General features: G+C 48.8%; 1 pseudogene; it reads left to right on the top strand.

The window, feature by feature from the left end:
• The first annotated feature begins 894 nt into the window (after positions 1-894).
• LOC117286120 lies at positions 895-2,635 on the top strand (annotated as a pseudogene).
• The last annotated feature ends 4,805 nt before the right edge of the window (positions 2,636-7,440 follow it).

Genomic DNA, 7,440 nt, shown 5'->3' with positions numbered 1-7,440 from the left:
GGAAACTAATGGCTGAGCTCAATTGGGAAATATTTTCTTTGGCATTAGAATACTTGCAAATTATTTTAGTACGAATATCAGTGTGTTATTCTGAACTTGGGATGAAAAATATCTCTCTGCCTAAAAGCAGTGGAAACATTAACTTTTGCCCTTTGTAACTGAAATGATTTGTGGGCTGATACTCAACTGGAATCATCTTCTGGAAAGCAAAAACTACACATCTCAAACTGGAAAAGTATCCTCTGAGTAGGGTTTGCCTGAAATATCCGGAGGCCATCCAAACTGAAGGGACACAAAATCTTACTTTCTTTCCTAAAAACTGCTCGGAGTATGATTAAAGATGCCTCCTGGAAATCACGGAAACCACATTTGCTATCTTGTCAGTCTTTGCTGTTTCTGTTCTGATGGTTCAAGCTGCTGAGCTGCTGGCAGGTAAAATTGTGGAAATGTGACACAGACCTAACTGAGCTACAGACCTTTCCCCAGGAGACACACACAATCTGAAACATCCGCACTCTTCCGAGCTGCATGTGTACTCTCTGTTCTAAATGCCATTCAGAGAATCCCTTTGTACTGGGGCAGTTTCTTCTACAGAACTATTCGGATGCTGTGGAACAAAGAATGTGCCCTGTACCCTAGGTAGCAGGGACACCGATACCCTAAACAGGCAGGGTCCTTAGACATCACAGTTAGAGTCCAAGCAGGGCAGGTGGACAAGTATCAAATGAAAAGGTGCCTCAGGGCGGTGTAGAGATTGGCTGGGTTGCATATGACTGAAAATGCCTCTTTCCTCTAAACAGGTGAAATGTTAAGCTGTTGCATAAGTGGTATTTTGTGAGGAAAGCACAGGAAATACATCATAGTAAACTGCTGCGAAGGAAATGAAGGGACAATATGCCGGTTGGAGGTGACATTTAAGCCATGACCTGAAATTTCATTTGGTGCTTTTTAAAGTGTGATGTACACTAAATTTCAAGTGGCTGATCAAAACTGAAACATATTCCATTCCTTGCCGACTAAATTGATTTTTTAAAAAATTAATATTTATATGAGTGTAGAAAAAATGTTTTCCTATTGCTGCTAGAAGTATAAATTTAAACCACAAACTTTAGCCAGGCATTGGTGACATGCACTTGTAATCCAAGCACTTGGGAGGTTGAGACAGGAGGATCTATGCCCGTTCGAGGCCAACCTGGGCCATACAGCGAGTTCAAGACCACCTTGGACTACATAGTGAGATCCTGTCTCAAAAAAACAAACAAATAAATCAACTGCAAACTTTAGAAGTGTATGTAAGCTTTTCAGCCTTGTTGACCAGTTAGCCAGGGGAGGTGACTTCAGTTCCTACCACAGTACTTTTCCCCTCCTTCCCTTCCCAGCAGACCCGGTGTTCACCCGTCGTGGCTCTACTCTCTGCGGCCACCCGCCTTCTGCGAGCCAGGAATTTGAAAGACATCTTGACCAAACTGATACCTAAGAAACAGGTCAGAATTAAGGGCTTCAGACAGCAACATGGCAAGACTGTGGTGGGCAAATCACATGGTTGTGATGTGTGGTGGCTTGAGAGGCCTGAAGAATTGGTCTATGAGACTCAGTTCTTTTTTTTTTTGGTACCGGGGATCAGGTCCTTGCACTTGCATGGCAGGCAGCAGAACCACTGAGCTAAATCCCTGGACCGAAACTTCAGTTCTTGATCCTGATGAGGGCTTCTGCTTCTGAGGCCACAGTGTCCCTGAATGCCAGCAACTGCTGCCCACAGCTAAGCGTGGGGAAGAACCCCTGCCAGAGGGTTTTTTCTGGCTGCTGGTAACTGGACAGATCCCAACAGAAGAACAGGAATCTTGGCTCTCAAAGGAGTGGGCAAAGACAGCAGCTCTGCCTTCTCATGTGGTCACCATGCTAGACAACTTTCCTCCAATCTGCTGATGCTCAGTTCACAGAACCCGTGCGCGTATACCTCACCATTCAGTGACTATGAGGGTGGCAGTGTGAGTGCCCGTACCAGCCACTTGGTGGGCAGTGCCCTTTCAGACCCTTACCTGTCACATGTAGCATCCATGAATGGGCTGGAGAATCAGGAAGTGCTTGTCTGGCTGACACAACTACAACAGGAAGTCGGCAGAGATGGATCGGATGAGAAGTTATGAGACTACCTCTGGAACGCAACCTGGACGGTTGTTCCAGGCCATGGCCATGCGGCACTGTAAGGCTGATCTGTGATATTCCTGTTGGCGAGTTGGCTCTGAAACACCTGCCCAGCGATCCCATGTTTAAACTGGTCACTCAGTTGTGTACGATTGTGCCTAAAATTCTCCTCGAGCAGGGCCAGGCCAAGAATCCTTGGCCCAACTTGGATGCTCACAGTGGGGTGCTGCTCCCGTACTGTCATGACGGAGACGTGTCACGTGGCCCCATGTGGAGGGTTGTGGGCACTGGGTGTGCCAGCATAACTCATTCGAGCCGAGCCGTAGGCTTCCCTCTAGAAAGGCCTAAGTTCACGAGCGTGGGTGGTTTGGGGAAGTCTGTGGACTCTAAGTCGGGGGAAACTTGGAGACTGGGGGAAACTGATCACCAGCCAATAAGGAAGCTTAACAGCATAGTATACTTTTGTTTCAGGGGGCCTTTAAAGACTTAAGATTAAATTGTATCTGAAGCACTGAAAATACATTTGAAGTTAAAATATAAATTAAGACTTGAAAAGGTAGAAAAGGAAGAACCTTCCTAACTAGCTCCCTTCCCCTGCCTGGGATGAGCTGCCCATCAGCCGCAGAATGACCAGGCCAAAGGCACGTGACGGGTGTTAGGCTTGGCCCCATCGTCTCTGGAGTGAGAATTTGGCTTCTCTTTCTCTGGGTCCACGCAGGTTATAGGCAACTGCAGTCACCCTGAAGCTTTTGCTTCTACTCTGCACAGCCCTCTAGGTCAGGGAACCAGGACCTTTCTCTTCCTGTTTCCATGGAGATCATCTGGGATTACAGCTCTGGCAAACCCTCTCTCACGTGCATAGACACCTCCAGGAAGATCTGTAGGGTAGCTCAACGTGCTTCGGCAGTTTTGGGTTTGTTTTATTTTTTTTATGGTTCCAAGTGACCATGAAGAGATGGCCATTGTTGTGATTGGCACCTGTGTTTCATTTGATTTTCCTTTTTAAAGTTATCCCATTAAAATTAAGGTCTGGAAGAGCTCTGTTTCCTGCTCCTTTAATATCTCCTTCCAGTCCCGGGATACCTGTTCCGCTTCAAGCCGGGAACACCCTGGACCTGACCCTCTTGGTGCCGACTGAAGACTTCTCTCAGTAGGTCTGCCTGATGTGTGGCTTTCCCCAGTCACTACGACTGAACAGCACTTACTGCGAATGCGGCTTTTTACTTCCGCTGAACTGAATCCACTGCCGTCTGACCTTTCTCCCGTTAACATGCTATGGACAGGGGTCAGGACTGTCCATCTCCTTCGTGGTCTGGTCCCAGGGTCACGAGCATTCCTTCTGAGCAGAGAAGCTTCGAGATTAGATGGTCTCCCGTGACTATCAGGTCTGTAGGTTGGGACATTCCACGTAACCGGCCTCCCTTCTCATCCCCTGCCACAGGAAGTGCTCCCTTATTCACCAGTGTCTTTTTCCCATCCCTTGCCCCGGAGGGAATTTGTCCCTAGCACACAGTACAGTGTGTGCTTTAGAAGCCCCGTTTGCGTAGGTTTTCAGTGACTAAGAGTGCTTTGCTGCCTTTTCTTGTAAAAGGCTTGAGATACACTCCTGCTGTGCCCCCTTCTTCCCCTGATGCCCCTGCCTGCGTCTGTGTGGATCCCCAAACCCCAGGATCACACTGCTGAGGGAGACATGCAGTAAACCCCGGGTAACTGTCAAGCCATTATGCAGGCTTCAGGTTGTTCTGCATAAAATAAAAAAATAAATGTTTTTATCAATGACAACTCTGGAAAGCAAGGCCAGGAGGATCACAAGCATGAGCCCAGCCTGGGTGACTTAGCAACTTAGTGAGACTCTGCCTCAAAGAAAAATATAATTTAAAAAATTGTTATTAGCACATGCTTTCAGTACATAATTACATTCATGGGGGGGCTGGTTCATGTATATAACTCATCTTAATTCCTTTTTCATCTCTGAACAAATTTTTTTTCAGGCAGGATCTCGCTATGTAATTCAGACTGTCCTTGAACTGTTTTGTTTTTTGTTTTTTGTTTTTGTTACTAGGGATTGAACTCAGGTCCTTGTGCTTGCAAGGCAGGCGGTGGAACCACTGAGCTAAATTCCCAACCCCCTATGTTTTGTTTGTTTGTTTTTGGTACCTGGGATTGAACTTGTCCTTGAATTATGTAGTCCAGGTTGGCCTTGAACTCTAGGCGATCTTCCTGCCTCAGCCACCTGAGAGCTGGGACTACAGGGATGCACCACACCACCTGGCTGTCCATGAAAAAAAATTTTTAAAGACTAAAGACATAACTCAATGTGAAGGCTCTGGGTTCAGGACCCAGGGCTACTATATAAATACACACATATTGGGCTGGGGATTTAGCTCAGTGGTTCCACTGCCTGCCTTGCAAGCTCAAGGTCCCGAGTTCAATCCCTGGTACCCCCCAAAATAATAATAATAATAATAAATACACACATATGTACATACATAAGTGAGCATGAATGCTTTTTGATTCAACAGTTACACATGCAGAAATTAACTTAAGGAAATATTCAAGAATGATCTACCAAGATGTTAGCAACAGCATTATTTATAATACGAAGCAAACAGAAACAGAGATAATATCTAACAGTACGAAGTTAATTAAATTACAACAATTCAGATTATAGAACATGCATCAGAGTATTTAATGATGTGGAAAAGATTCCTATTCAACAAAAAACATGTTACAAAACAGCATGCATAACAAGCCCTATTTTATTTACTTATTTAACCGTGCTGGGATTAAACACACTGCCTCATGCGTGCTAGGCAAGCACTCTACTACTAGGCTACATTCCTAGCCCTTTTATTTTTACTTCCAAAATATACTCATGCAGAGAAATAAAGGTACACAAAAATGTTAACAATGTTCTCTTGGATAGGGCAATTATTTTCTGATTTGGTCTCTTTTAAAAATAAGAGAGGGCTGGGATTTAGCTCAGTGGCACCGCCGCCTGCCTCACAAGCACAAGGACCCGAGTTCGATCCCTGGTATAAAAAACAACAAAAAAAGCGGCCAAACAAGAAGTCAGCTTCCTCATCAGGAGTTTTGATTGATGGGCAGAATTCTTTTCAACAGAATGAAAAATGACCTCCGACTATCCCAACACTTAGTTTCACTGCTGCCATTTATCCTACTACTCCCTCACAACTAATGAACATCCAAATTCTCCGCTAAAAGCTTTTGTCGCTGCCTGGGGGTTAGGGATGTTGACATCGAACCCTGTGTGAGAGTGCCCTCTGGTGGTTTTAATAATAATGCTTTTTATCCACTCCCCTCTCCCGTGGAAATACGCCAAGGGGGCAGTTTCTGCTGTAGCTAAATCTATTTCATTGAAAGGGCCGTCTCACGTACGCGACCTTTAAATACACTAGAGGAAGTAAAATAAATATTTCACAACGCTAATGATGGAGCCGGGCGTGGACACCACTTTGCTTTCATTATTTATTTTCTATTTATTACCATCAATTTAAGTCCGCACTCCAGCTGGACTCGGAGGGAACCCGAGTTCAGTGAGCACAGAGTGCAGTGAGCACAGAGACGAGGGGATCCCGCGAGCAGATGGGGCGCCGAGCTCCACGGGGGGTGGGGCACTCGCGAGTCGTGCAGTCCCCTGGGCCCTCCCCTGGTGGTTCTCCACGCCCCTGGACCCGACCCCCGCAGCACCCCCAAGCTCGCGTCCTCTTGCTCCTCCGCGAAGCCGGCGCCCTTGCCAGCCAACTTCTCAGGCCGGCCGCGCAGATGACAAGCTCGGAGCCCTCTGTGCTCGGCCGGCACTCGCCAGGGTCAGGACGAAGTCACCACCCTGGCACACGGACCCTGGAATAATCCTGTGGAAGCAGGAGCGCTCAAGACCAAAGCCTTTCCCTCCGACGCTCGGAGCTGAAAAGTTTCCAGCCGTCTTTGGAAGTTTGTCTGCAAAAGCTCACAGCCCAAAGGCTCCTCGTGGGCAGTGCCATCGAGGAGGGCGCAGTGGAGGCGCGGGCCTCAGCAGCGGTGATTTCCCGGACAGAACCAGCGGCTGAGCGCTGTCTCCCAGGGAGACGCTTTGGAGACGATGATTATTTCAGAAACCCGAATCCCAACGAGCCTTTGACCAAGCCCTGGACCCATCCAAGGACCCCAGCCTGAAAGTGAAACGCAGCCCACAAAGTATGTGACCAAGACCACCAGACAGCCCTGTGCACTGGCCCAGAGCACCAGCAGGTGCAGGAAAAGAAGGAGAAAGCGGCCTGCAAGCTCGGGCCGGACCCCCGGATTTGTCGGACGAGCCCCCACCCCCATGGCAACGCCGGCAGCTCGGATGGCCACAGCTACGCGCCCAAGCGCGGGTGGGAGCTTCATGCTTGCGCTGCTGGCAGAAGCCTCGCAGACATGGGGCCTGTCCTTTTCTCCCGGAACCCGAGCCGCCGGCCGCAGGACTGGTTTGGAGCTCTTCCCGAGGACGCAGACAGGGTCATCCAGTCCACGGCTCCCACCGGGCCCGAAGCATGTTTGACGCCAGCATCCCGCCCGTCCGCAGGGTTCCCTGGGCTCCTGCGGGACCAATGCCGGTTGCCGCCTGGATAAATGCGAGCCCCGCTCCAAGCCTCCCTTCACCTCTTATATAAGGAGGGGCACAGCAGCAAGGGCAGTGCTGGGGTGTAGGTAAATACGGGAGCTGGCTGCGGCCGGAAACAGGGTGCAGTGGGCTGCGGAGAGGAGCGGGAGCCTCCGGGGATCTGGCGGTGGAGGCTCCGAGGTCCTGCTGGGTCACCTAGAGGAGGAAGTGGCTGGGACCAAAGGACAAGGAGGGGAAGCGAGGGTCCGTGACAGGATGGTGGCAAAGACGAGGCCAGGTACGTGTGGTAGCACCCACGGGGAAGAGGACACATATTTTGCAGTTACGCGTCACTCCGTATTCCTGCGCTCGCATCGAAGAACCATCTCCTGGCCACGCTGTTCTCTGTACCCTGCTGAAAGTTTGGAAGACAACTGGTTGTTCCAGAGCGTTCTGATTTTGTATAAGGTTGTGTGGGAGGAAGGGTGTTTTGGTTTTTTTGGACAAAAGCATGGCTGGTTTAATTAGTGCCTCCCTCCTGTGAAATGTTTGCAACAAGCATGTGATTTATATGGAAACTAACAGTGCAGGGACCCTTTTCAATTATCCACATCAGGGGTTATTACAGCATGGCTCCCAGGCTGCGTCTAAACGCTTTTCTCATGTCCTGTAGATGTCCTGGAAAACACCACACTGTAGCTTTTCCTCCC

The sequence above is a fragment of the Fukomys damarensis genome, unplaced genomic scaffold, assembly GCF_012274545.1.
Source record: "Fukomys damarensis isolate Sample0158 unplaced genomic scaffold, DMR_v1.0_HiC HiC_scaffold_15, whole genome shotgun sequence".
NCBI classification, from domain to species: Eukaryota; Metazoa; Chordata; class Mammalia; order Rodentia; family Bathyergidae; genus Fukomys; species Fukomys damarensis.
This window is presented reverse-complemented; position numbering and strand designations above follow the sequence as displayed.